Source organism: Canis lupus, chromosome 19, assembly GCF_003254725.2.
Source record: "Canis lupus dingo isolate Sandy chromosome 19, ASM325472v2, whole genome shotgun sequence".
Taxonomy (NCBI): domain Eukaryota; kingdom Metazoa; phylum Chordata; class Mammalia; order Carnivora; family Canidae; genus Canis; species Canis lupus.
Window position 1 is genome coordinate 50004973 of NC_064261.1, and position 12474 is coordinate 50017446.

Consider the following 12474-nt stretch of genomic DNA (forward strand, 5'->3'; position numbering starts at 1 on the left):
ACATCAGACTTCTCATTGCCAGTCCTGTGAGTGAAGACAAAGGAGTAACATCAAAGTTCTAAGAAAAAACAATTTTGAATTTAGAATTGTATGCCCAAACTTTGAAGGATATATATATATATATATTTATTTATTAATTTTATGCATTTACATATTTATTTTGGATTACCAAAATCTATTGTCTATTCATTTGATACTAATTCTCCAAAATTCCTCTTGAATATCACTCTTTCCCCCTAATTAAAAAATTTGGCTTAGTAAAACAGATTCTAATCCCTCGACCAGGTATGGGTACTTTTTTTTTTTATTCTCAGGCAATGAAATACATGGTATACTCTTACCCATAATGTGTACTTCAGAAGTAGACTCATGGCAGAACTTAAGCCAATTAGAGTAAGGACAAGGATTTTTATTTTAACTTTGGAAAGAGCAAACATCTCTTCTCCGTTGATCTTAAATTAAGGGAAAATTAGACCAGGAACAAAGAGCACTCATCTTGCCACTATATGAAGTCCAGAAATTAAGTTAACATGGAGGAAAGCAGAACCAAGAGATAGGAAGTTTGAGAGCTAACCCCACTGGAGTCATTGTATCAAGTAATGCCTAAAACTGGATATCCCTGGGCTTTTCATGTAAATGAGCCAATAAATCTTTCTTTGGTTTAAGCTGGTTTCAATTAGATAATCTGTTATATGCCAGTGCAAAATCCTAACTGATCCAAAACCAAGTATTAAAAGGGAAAGCAATGTGTGTAAAGAGGCATAATAATAGATTGTACTTTGTATTGTCTCTCTTCCAGATTTTTCCTTCTATCATTTTTTTTTAGAATCAAAGCCACTTACCTGAATAATTTCTCTGGTTTCTCTTTACTATGTGTGGCCAACTAGGAGCATGGTAGAGAAACTAGGATGATTACCTTTCTCTTGTCTCACAGTTAGCTAACTCCATCAAGATGCCTCAAAGGTGACTAAAATCACAGGCAATCATTCCTATTATTTTTTGAGCTCTGATTCTCAACAAATGTGAACCAGGGCAGCCCTGGTGGCTTAGCAGTTTAGCACTGCCTTCAGCCCAGGGCGTGATCCTGGAGCCCTGGATCGAGTCCCACATCAGGCTCCCTGCATGGAGCCTGCTTCTCCCTCTGCCTGTGTCTCTGCCTCTCTCTCTCTCTCTCTCAAATACATAAAATCTTTAAAAAAAATGTGAACCAGCAGAAGCCATACATTTCACATTTTTAGACCACAATGTAATGTCTATAGAAACAAATAATAAAACTGTAAGTTAAAAAATATTCTTGGGAACTCTTAACATACTGTAACAAGCACATGTAAAAAGTGGACCAGAAAAGAATTGCAGTTATGTGTGTGGGGTGGGGGGCACCATGAGTTCAACAAAGGAAATATGCTTCTGATGATTCTTTGGCTGCATATAATAGGATCTGACATATCCTAGTCAAATAAATAAAGGAAATACTTCACAGAGTGTATCTTCAAATAGCTACTCTAAAAAAGAAAATTAACTTATTAAGAAATAGATAATGATAGAAAAATTGCCGAATTTTATGACACTGAATGTTTGTAGAGTGGTCATTCACAAACTTCAGCTTCATGAAAATCACCAGGAGTTCTAGCTAAAGTACAGATTACAGGATTGGACCCCCAGAGTTTCTGATTCAGCAGATCTGGGGTAGGAACCACAGAATTGCTTTTCAAACATGTTTCCAGATAAGGCTGACGTTGCTGGTCTCAAAACACCATTTTATAAGCCACTGTGTTCGACAAGGTTAAGAACATGTGAACAAAAAAGGCAATTGTTATTTTAAAAATCTGAGCATCAAAACAAGAAAGGTAAAATCGCCACTCTTAGGGAACCTATTTCCTAGCAGTAGGAGATGAGTAAGAGACATATAAACTAATAAAACATAATATCAGATAATAATAAGTACCTGTGGACATTAAAAAGATGTGTACAGAAAATGACTAACATGGGATAGAAAGAGTACATAATGCAGACAAGGAATATCTTTCTGGGGTGATATGTGAACTGAGAGGTGAAGGATGAGAAGGGGTTGCCCTTTTGAAGATCCCAGGAAGAATGGAACAAGCAGAGAAAGCAACCAGCCAAAGAATTTAAGATGAAAAGATATTTAATGTATTCAAGGAAGGAGCGTGGAAGTAGTAAACAAGGAAAGTGTTTTTAAAATAATGAGATTTAAATGGTAGGTAGGAAGCATGCCATGTAGGCTTGTAATGAGCATGGAAAAAAATTCATTTTATTCTATACAATGGAGATGCTTTGGAAGGTTTGAACTGTCAGAGTAACCTATTGTGAATTTTGAGAATATCACTGCAACTATTATTTGGAGAATAGACTGTGGGTGGGAGAGGGGAGGAATGGCAAAAAGAAAAAAAGAGAGAGAGATAGGAATAAATGTTACAAGAGTATTGCAGGATTTAGGTAAGAAGTGTTTATGACTTTATGTAGATAGAAACAGTAGATATACAAAAAGGTAGAAAAAATAGACTACTAATTGCTCAAATTGGCTAGATCTGAATCAGTTCCGCCTTGGACCTAAGGGATCACATACTCTAAGTTGTATCCCCACATGGTTCTGAGGAGCAGCCAGGTTTAGGGTATACTTTATTATATAGATTACTATCATAGATAGGCTGCATGAAACCAACCTAAGTTTCTAAGTAGGGAACGTCCTAATGAAAGAAGAATTTAAAGATGATGAGTCTGGTATCATACAAGACGACAAACGTCCTGCCGATGAGAGTAGCAGTCAACAGGCTATCACAGTAATTAAGGCATAAGCATTTGGACTGTACCAAATATGGTAACCCCTAGCTATGTGTGTATTTAATTTTAAATTAAATTAAAAATTCAGTTCCCTAATTATACCAGCCACACTTCAAGTGCTTAATAGCCACATGTGGCTATTGTTTACTACATTGGACAGTGCAGATATAAAGCATTTCCATCACAGAAAGCGTTTTGGGCAGCGGTGGCCCGGGTTATGAAGTTGGTAGTGGGTAGAGAATCTAAGGGGCAATACTGCGCAGACGGTGGGGTGAGAAGGAGGATTAGCAGGGCACAGTGATACGTGAAGCAGCATTACTGTATAATCATGTGGCTTTTGATCGAAAAAATGAAAAATCTGTATAAAAATACACTGAAGTCAAGGGCACTGTAAAATCAGTACTTGCTGTGTTACACAATTCACCACAATATTTTTTTCAATATAGGAAAATACCATAACTGATAAGATAAATATTATGATAGCAAGTTTTTTTTCCTCCCTCCTCTCCTTCTCTGTGGGTAATTACCAATGTCTGTAATTGACAACAGTTGATCAAATCAAAATAGGAAAACTAATAATGAGCCAGATTCTCCCACCACATTGCACCCGTTGAAGTCAGTGAAAGCTCTGTGCACACAGGGAGACACATGGCGAGCTAATCTGGCCCAGTATTTACACAGCACTTTCAATTTGAGGATCTTAAAATGTTGAACAAATATGCACTTTTATAGGCCATCCCAGGAGATAGAACCATCATTTGTACATCCGACTATATTGGGTTTTAAAAGTTTGAGCTAAAGACTTTATGCTACCTAAAATAGTGGTATTTAAAAGTGTGTTTCCTTCTTTCCATATATGTATGTGTCAGAATTCACAAGATCTGAACCTTCTGTTTTAAATTAAGTTTGGATAAACTTCATGGCTTCACTCAGCTTAGCCTTTCAAATACCATCTTCTTCCTGCTACCCATCTGACTTCAGATAAGAAAGTCAATCACTCACTCATATTAACCCAAATTAAGTAACTTCACTCACTTAGGAACATATTCGTGCACCATGCATCAGAGTAGCATACTCTCGTCACGATTTTACATTTCTTGGAATTTTTCAGATGAACAGTGTACAAATGTGTTAATTGAATCTTGTTCTCAATTAACCACAAGTGGATTATCCAATTGATAGGTCATTCAGACATCCTGGGCCTCTTCTCTACCCCTTACCAGTAATTTGCAGACAGCTGTCTCCATCACTCTGCAGCTGGCCCTTGTGCCATTAATAGCAAGACAGGCTGGGGAGGGAGGAATGGAGAGAGCTGTTTGGCATTAGGTCACTTGGTTAATTAGAGAAAGAGATAATGCTGCCAATTTGTCCGCTAATTCAACGAATATGTATTCAAGGCCTGCAATATACATGGGGAACATCAAGATATAGTTGTAGGCAGAGTATCTGCCCTAGAGAAATAGAAAGATAAAGAAAAGATAGGACTTTTCCTAGTTCTCACAGGTCTAATTCTGCACATACACATTGGATTGGCCTTTCCAATTCCTCTCCACCATTGTTCCCTGCAGGTCTCAGAAGTTTTCACATCCCCAAACTACCTGTGGATGACAAAATTTGAGACAACGTCTATGGTACAGGAGGCGCACAGCAACCCAGAACTTTAGTTAAATACTATGGGGCAGGTGAGAATGTCACAATTTTGACTTTATAGGTCCCTGGAAAGCACTGACGTAAACAGAGTAGTAATGATTAATTACATGATTTTGTCGTTTCCAAAGTTCAGTTATAATCATAAAATGAAGGTGTTTTGAGGTGTAAGAGGCAGTATTATAGAGCATCAAGAACACTGCCCTGAGAGTTACAAAGACCTGAATTCCAGTCTTATTTGCTTCTGATCACATAAGCTTTCTGACCTCATCTACATAGTGGGGATAATGAGCATCTAGGAACTGATGGAATTGATGTGGAGGGTTGGATGCTTTAAGCCATGCCAAGTGCTAAGAAAAGTGCCTACTTTAGGTTAACCCATTACTCAATATGTGTTAGCGATCAGCACTTATAATCAGCTAGGTTCGAGCAGGTATTTAATAAAATTGGGCCTCAGATCTTTCACATTATGAGGAGTGGGATATGTTTTTCTAAAGTTTAGGTTTTTTTTTTGTTTGTTTTTTTTTTTTTTAAAGTTTAGGTTTTATTGAAAGTTCCTCAGCAGCTACTCCTGAGAAAGAAAACGGGACAGTGCAAGGGAAGAATGATGGCTGGGGTACCACAACCCCTAATTTCTTTAAGCAATAGTAGCTCTACTTTTGTACATTATCTATATTTGAAGTCAATTTTATTCAGTTGAAATATAAATGGGGGAGGGCAAATAGGCTGATTTTTTTTAAGTTTGAAAAACACTGGGCCAGATATTCCCAAAGTTTCTGAACTCTAAAGCCACTTGATATTTCAACACATACATTAATTCACTTGTACCAAATGGAAGATGTTAATATAAAAAAATAAGCTTTATATGATCAAAATGACAAAATTATGCCTTCTCTTCCCAAAACACAGACACAGGAGAGCCTTTAGATGGTTATCTAATTAAATCTGTTATAGAAATTCCTAAATTTTTATTCCATTTCTTCTTCTTTTTTTCTAAGGGTTAAGGTATTAACATATATTTGGTTTAGCAAAAGCCAAATTTCTTATTCTTAAACTAAAAGAACATAATACATAGAGACAGGTAAAAATGGAAAAGATGGGATAAGTAAAAAAGTCATTTCACATGAAAATATAAAATAATTCTGTTCTGAAAAAAGACCCTCGTCAATTACAGAGAATGTCAGGAAAATATTTCTTCCTCCTTATAATTTTAAATTGTATTGTCTCAGGGAATTAATGTATGCCTTGGAGAAGTGTGTGTATATTTCTGTATAAATATTTACCTACTGGGCAATCAGAAGGATTAAAAGATAAGTTTATAATTCATGACCTGATCTGAATGAATCACTCAAACTTGATAAAATATACTTTCAGAAAGCCAGAGATGGGAGGCGTGGGGATGGAGGAAACTTCTAGGTGGTCTTTAGTTTTAAATTCCCAGAAGGACAAACATTATATGGTTTCATTTATTCGGGGAGTATAAAAATACTGAGAGGCATTATAGGGGAAAAGAGAGAAAATGAGTTGGAAATATCAGAGAGGGTGAAGGAACATGAGAGACTCCTAACTCTGGGAAACGAACGAGGGGTAGTGGAAGGGGAGGCGGGTGGGGGGTGGGGGTGACTGGGTGACGGGCACTGAGGAGGGCACTTGATGGGATGAGCACTAGGTGTTATACTATATGTTGGCACATCGAACTCCAATAAAAAAATATACAAAAAAAATTCCCAGAAGATAAAATGGTATATGTGTGAATTTAAAAGACCCCTATCTTCTTGAGCCTCCTTACATCCAGAAATGAGGTCTATAATTCCTTATCTTGGCTTCTGGGAAGACCCTGTGACTTATATGGCCAATGGTATACAGCAAAAGTCATATCAGTGTCCTAGTCAAAGTCTTAAGAGATAGTAGTTTCTACTTCCTTTCCCTTAGACCCTAGCTCTGGGGAAAGCAGCTGAATAACCTGAGACTGACATACTGTACAGAAGCCTAAGGAAGCCACATGGCAAGTCCCAGAAAATGAACTGCATGTAGAAAGAGAGAGAATAAGGAGTACAGAGGCACCAGACATGTGAATGAAGAAGACAACTTTGAAGTGAATCCTAAAAGGATAAATGATGAACCTTGAGAATTTAGTTTCTTGGTTCTCTTTCCCATGAATTATGGAGGGAAAATATTTAACATACACTTATCAATGTTCTTCTTTTTTTTTTTTTTTTTCAATTTTCTCTTCTACATGGAAATTACTTTGGTTATCCCAAGTTTTGGAATCTCTGATAAACTAATCACATGTTCCCTGGATTAAAGTACTGTGAAAAATAAAAGGACAGGGTCAATAGAAAGAAGAGGTAATAGCCCTACATTTGCTCTTTTGTTGAGGCTAAATCTTAGAATCCAGTCTTCTTCAAAAGGAATTATGCCCAGACAGCCACCAACCTGCTGGTCTACCCCAAAAGTGGAGCAGTGTGCAGAAGTACATGATGCTGACAAAAGTCCCTCTGGGACGAATTAGCCATGCAAATACCTTAGTCTTCTTTGTTTTCAAATATACTGAAGAGAAGTAGCCCATAAGGAAAGAGAAGCAGACATTTAGATTGTTGAAGAGTTTGTTTTGTTGTTATGCACACACTTTAATCCCTGGGAAACCCAGACTTTCACATGAATGTACTCAATGCAATCAATTTTTGGCTCAGAAAGCACAAGTTGTTCTTTGCCCTTGGTCTTCCCGTGTGTTACATGTACTCCTCCCAGCAGCAAAATGAGTCCCACAATCATTCTGTGGCTTCCACTTCAGTGCTTCTGCACTTTACTTTTAGTTGCTACATCACCTCTTCCAACTCTCTCAACAACTGCCCTGATGGTCCTCCAGTTTTTTGTTTGTTTTGTTTTTTGGTTTTTTTGTTTTTTTTTTGTTTTTTTTTTTTTTGGTCCTCCAGTGTTTTAAAGTCTCTCAGGCAAAGAACTTAGCTTTCTTATGTATTCTCTCATTTAGTCACTTACTGAGTTTTATTAAGCTCTACAATGTTAAAGCTGCAAACACTAATAAAGGATAGACTTCTTTTCCAAAATATCTTGGTTGGACAGAAGTGGTAAGAAAAGCACATGAGTAGCTCAAATAAAAGGCAATTAGTATCAAAAGACAGAATCTTTTTAATAAAAGTACAGATTCCTTCAAAAAGGATAAAACTAACATTTCTTGAGTATCTCTACGGGTCATTTGTTTGAAATATATTATCTCATTTATACTTTTCCACCACCTTTATAAGGTGGGAACTATTATGTTAGTCTTTAGTTTACATATGAAAAAACTTAGATTCAAAAATGTTAAGTAATTGAAGGTTATAAGTATTTAAAAATTTATAACTATTCTTTGTCTGACATAAAAATCCTATATTCTTTCCATTAGCTGCCAACCTTCCATTATACTATGATTTCCAAACTGAAGACTTTTTCTACAAAACCATCTCACTTGACTTTCTCAACAACATTGTGAAGGTTGATCCTCCTCTTTCACTTTACACCAAGGAAAGCAAAGGCTGGAGAGATCAATTGACTTCTAGTCTATGAGCGAAATTCAAATCATACCCTGATCTCACTACTCCAAGATGGCTTTTCTTTCCCACTCTCCCATGCTGTCTTCATCAGATTGGATAATTATAAGTTTTATGACAAAGGATGCATTTAATAACTGAGCCTCATAGAATGGTAAGATTTGGACAGGTGACTACTGGGGTGAAAGGAGGTGCTATAGGTAGAAGATTTCCATGGGGAAGAAACAATGTGTTAATATTAAGAACAAGGTAGCTTAGTTATAGCCCAAGATGATTTGCTGCATACAATCTATTACAACCAGATGAAAAAAACATTACAGCACGTGCAATATATCCAGATATTAAAGTGGTTGCAATACATGGAATTGTTTTTGCAACAATGTCTATCATATATGTAACTCAAATATTCCCAGAGAACATAACCTGGGAATTCAGATGGATGTACATTTTCTGTAACACCCAAATTTGATGATTCTTCTCTTCACAAGTTAAACCCCTTACTTCAAAGTCTTCCTATCAAATATTTCTGAGAATATACAAGTGTTGTTCATCACATGCTCACAGCAATAATGTTTATGCTGAGCATTACTTCTGTCTGGTCTCAGAGCTTCTGGTCTTGAGCCTCCTTTCATACTCACTGGGTATTGTCACTAATTTGGTGGAACCTGCCTCAGATGAAAGGGTAGAAATGGAAGTTGCCTCTTGCTTTTGAGATATGCACTGTTAGAAGGGTCCCAAGCACTGCTACCTGCTTCCCATCCTCCACCTCTGCCCCAACACATATTAGGGCTTGAAAAATTCTTCCTGAAATTGTTCTTCAAGTTTTTGACTTTATACTCCTGCTTGGGCCATCAGTTCAAGGGAGACAAATGCAAATAATACAGACTTTTGCATATTTATAATTCCTTAAATCCCATCCCAGATAGCTAAGTCTTTGTTGGCATGTCAATCTCAGTTCAGGGATCTTTCTACCTTCAGAATGAGTTTCCTGAAGAAACTCCTCAGAGCTCATCTAAATGGACATCTCTGGTGGTCATTCTTGCCACTTTGCTGAGTAAATACACATCAGTTGTCAAAAATGTATCAGGCAGTTACTCAACAAACTTGGCTTTAAATATTTAATTTTCAAGTATGGGACCCTCATTCCTACTTTATGTTGTGTTTTTTTCTTTGTAAAAGTGTTTGGGATAATAAGTATTGTGTATTCCTGAAATATTTCCTATCATATGTCCCCAAATTATACATCTGAGTCACTAATAAGAAACCTTTTAAAGATCTGACCAGCAGGATAGTGCGTGGGAAGAGTCAAAACACACGGGTTTCAGGTTTAAAGTCTGAAGAAAGGGCTTTGTTTGAATCTAGGCAATGTCATTTAGAAACTATGTAGCTTCGCACAATATTTTTTTTACTACACTAAATCCTGGCATCTATACTGTAAAATGTGGATAACCATAATACTGTCTATTTTGCCTAACCAACAGCATTACTGCGTTATGTAGTATTAGTCCTCCCAATAGGTAGACAAACCAAGAGCCTAGTAAGATAGGTCTAAGGACAGCGATTCCCTTTTACCTTGTGTGCCACTATTCTAGGCCCTAGGCATCCATTACTGATCATCCTCATTTGTATCCTGTAAGGGAAGCATTATTATGTGTTGAGGCTTATTCTTTGTCCAAGTACATCAGCCAATATGTACATGGAAGAGTATTTAACTATTTAAGCCAGATTTGCCTGACACTACAATCATCTTCTTTTTCCTATATGTTGCTGCTTCCATACAAATATTTTTTGCTTGTTTTTGTTGTTTGCTGGACTAAGGGATTTTTGAAAACAGTATCTGGGCTACAGTATCTTGAAGCTTTTGAAACCACCATCAGTACCTAAGTACTTAGAAGCATAAAGGCTGGCCAAAATAATTAATAACTATCAGTTGACTTTACAAACAAATGAACAAACAATAAATTGTTTCTACTCTATTTTGAACTCTAGGTTACATGAATAATATGATACCATCATCGGTACCTCGAAATGTGAAAAGGACATCTTCAACATAAAGAAATTAAAGTAACCATAGATGCACTGTTTAAAACATAGCAACTCTGACACTCATTGCCAACTCCAGCCAATTCCATTAATCAGAAGGAGAACAAACAAAAACTCTTTTACATCTGCTGCCTGAGAAACAAAATTGATTTAATACCTTTTCAAAATTTTAAAGCTATCTTAAAATCTCAGGTAAAAACAAAAAAACCATGCACTGGCATTTTAAACTACTGTAAGAAATAATGCATATGTTCGTGTGGTGTCAAGGCTGTGATTTTCCAATAGTTTTGCATTCCTCCAAGTAAATGCTACCTACATCTCACAACTGGTGGGTGTAAAGATTGTGAAACAAAGTTGGGCATAATCCATCTCACAATCCATGCCAACTTTAGCTACTTAACTCTCAGGGATACAAGAACTAGGTAAAATTTATGGGAAAAGGTTTAAATCAAAACTGACTGCTACTGATGTATATCTTCCAGAAGAGTTAGCTTTTCCCTGTGAGTTAAGTCCCCATGTAACATTAAGGCATTTCTATTCATCTTCCCTATCAGGACAAAGCAAATGTTAGTGTCTTTGAGTAGCTGCTATACGTAGGCATGGAGTGACTTATTTCCTCTGATAATCACAAGACCCATAAGAAACAGATGATCCAGTCCCATTTTAAAGATGATAACACTGAAACTGGGAGAACCAAAGTAATCTGATCAAGCTCATGCATTCAGTGAATGATGGAACCGGGACTTAAACCCAGTCTGACTGATTCCAAAGCTACAGCTGCTCCTCCAGAAGGAAGAGGAATGGCTTAGCAGTACTAGAGATTTTTAAAACATTGATTTAAAAGTAAAACATAAGGTGGAAAAAGAGAAATCAGTTGTTTAAATATTGTTTCAGGTTAAGAAATTTAAGGGAGAGAATGAGAACTGGAGGGTGGCTATGATTATTCTTAAGGTATTTGAAATTGGTTCTACTGATTTCTGATATTCTGTGTGAACTTTGAGAGGAGACAAGGAATTTTAAAGCTTTAAAAATGCTTTTCCTGGGCACCTGTGTGGTGCAGTTGGTTGGACGGTTGACTTGTGGTTGTGGCTCAGGTCATGATCTCAGGGTCCTGGGATTGAGTCCACTTCAGTTCCACACTCTGCATGGGGTCTGCTTAAGACTCTTTCTCCTTCTCTGTCCCTCATCCCTGCTTGCTCTCTCTCTCTCCTGCTCTCAAATGCACAAATAAATATTTAAAAGATTTATACAGCAAATATAAGTGCATTCCTTGCTCTATACACTTTACAATAACACAATCTTTTAGTCTTCTAAAGCTCAGGCCATTACCAGTGGCATCCCATCTGCCTATAACTTTGTTGCTTGTACAACATGCAATAGAAATATTGGATAAGTGAAACTGCACTCACAGTCTAGTGCTGAACTCAGTCCTAAGACTCTCCCCTACATATTCTTCACACCTAACTATTCATTGGCCTCAATCTTGCTTACCCAGCTTGCTTCTCTTCTTCCATTTTTGCCCTGTTAATTCTTAGATAGTTTCACGCTTTAACTACAAGCTTGGTTTCTCTTGATAGTACCTATAGGTTCTTATTTTCTAAACTAGTTATGCTACTTCAAGGTATCCTCCCCTCCCTTCCTCAGATGCAAGAATCTTCTTAGAGTCACCTGTTCAGGCAACTATCCAACTTTGTTCACATTAGACACCTGAACAAGATGCACTTGAGTGTTAATGACTTAGATCAATAGTTCTCAAACCTGGCTAGACAATCATGCAGGGAACTTAAGAAAATATTGGTACCTGGGACCTACCTAGGACCAATTAAACCACAATCTCTAAAGATGGTGTTCAGGCAGAGATACAGTTAAATCTTTCAATTACAGAGCAATGCTTATATTATGATGAATCTCTTGAAAAGCTCATTGAAGCTGGCTGGCATCCTAAAGAAAACTCTCCCAAATCATGAGCCCACATTCCCATCTGAAATGCCAAGCTATTTCTCTGGCATGCCAACACAGTGAATGGCAAGGTCAGTCAATAACATGAAAACTTCATGGCAGCTGTCGTATATCATTCAAAACAACCAGTAAGGTGAATGACGCATTTTACTGTTACTGGGTGGTTGGTGGCCCATTGGTAGAGATGCATAACCTACTTGGTTATCCACTTATTAAGAGCCCAAGCAGCCTTTGAGGATCATTTGTCATCTGCAGAACTAAGTGACATGAGTGCCAAATCCTACAACTCTTCAGGACACGACAAGACAGGAGTTGCAAACTCAAATACCAAGAGGTGTCAAGCGGGCAATGTAAATGACTAAGAGGCTAAATGTAAATGACCCCAGTTACCTAAAGAGCGCACGCTCCACAATGTGGTCTGGTAACACCTGCCTCCCAATAATTGTTATGAAGCATGAATGTGGGCTTAAGT

General features: G+C 37.2%; 1 long non-coding RNA gene across 1 annotated transcript in view; it reads left to right on the forward strand.

Annotated features, from left to right (window-relative positions):
* The window catches only part of LOC118351516 (uncharacterized), a 194046-nt gene extending 185891 nt beyond the window's left edge, over positions 1–8155 (forward strand). Inside the window, exons 5-6 of the long non-coding RNA XR_007403897.1 lie at positions 4371–4484; positions 7856–8155. This is a non-coding gene — a long non-coding RNA (uncharacterized LOC118351516). The remainder of the gene's footprint in view (positions 1–4370; positions 4485–7855) is intronic.
* Positions 8156–12474: the final 4319 nt, after the last annotated feature.